This window comes from Penaeus monodon, chromosome 28 (genome assembly GCF_015228065.2).
Source record: "Penaeus monodon isolate SGIC_2016 chromosome 28, NSTDA_Pmon_1, whole genome shotgun sequence".
NCBI lineage: Eukaryota > Metazoa > Arthropoda > Malacostraca > Decapoda > Penaeidae > Penaeus > Penaeus monodon.
In genome coordinates, this window is record NC_051413.1 from 25,998,833 (window position 1) to 25,999,116 (window position 284).

A 284-nucleotide genomic window follows, 5' to 3' on the forward strand; every position below is an offset into this window, starting at 1 on the left:
AAAATGTTGAGATACTCATTCATATCCTTTTCTGCATATGCCACAATAAACAGTGTATTTTGTGCTATTGGATTCATTTTATTTAAAGTAATACTTAAGAGTATGAAGAATTTTTTTTTTCTAGAGCAGATTTTAAGTGAATTGGAAGGCAATAACAGGTGCAGTGCCTCTGCAATCCCAACTAGACATTAGTTATAATAACCAAATTTTGCATTAATGTGTGGATTCTCTGCAGCTTATAAGGTGATGACTTTACTATTCATTGATGAATTAATAGTGATGAT